The following is a 514-nucleotide window of genomic DNA, read 5'->3' as shown; positions in this document are numbered from 1 at the left end:
CGCATCCGGCCTGCTGCTCTCCAGGCCCCCCCCTCGCTCCTCCTTCACGAACTTCTTTTCGAAATTTTCCATTGCTGGTTCCGCCTTTCCTCCTGATGGACACGTATAACGGCTCCTCCGCCGGCGAGCGGTTGACTCGAAGTACGGTTTCTGTCTCAGAGGGGGCGAGGAGCAGCGCTGCGCATCACGTTCTCAAAACTCACGACTTGAGCTCATCTGAAACACCCGAAACCGGAAATATTAAGCAACCAACTCCAAATAAAACTTCAGTAGCTAAAAGTACAAAATCACATAACGTACCCTAAAATCGCATCGATCCAAAAGCTGAACAAGGTACAGTACCGAAATAAGCCCTATCTGAAACTCGCTAGCACAGGAGAAGCCTCCGTGCCCACACCCCCAACGTATCTCTCCCAAGGCCCGCATCCTTACCGCATCCGAGCGAGTGACGGGAGGCAGGGAGACAAAGGGTCAACGCGTCTACCTCCAACCACGGCTAGCAGCACACTGAACT

Source organism: Penaeus monodon, chromosome 19 (genome assembly GCF_015228065.2).
Source record: "Penaeus monodon isolate SGIC_2016 chromosome 19, NSTDA_Pmon_1, whole genome shotgun sequence".
Classification (NCBI taxonomy): domain Eukaryota; kingdom Metazoa; phylum Arthropoda; class Malacostraca; order Decapoda; family Penaeidae; genus Penaeus; species Penaeus monodon.
Note: the sequence above shows the minus strand (reverse complement) of the source record.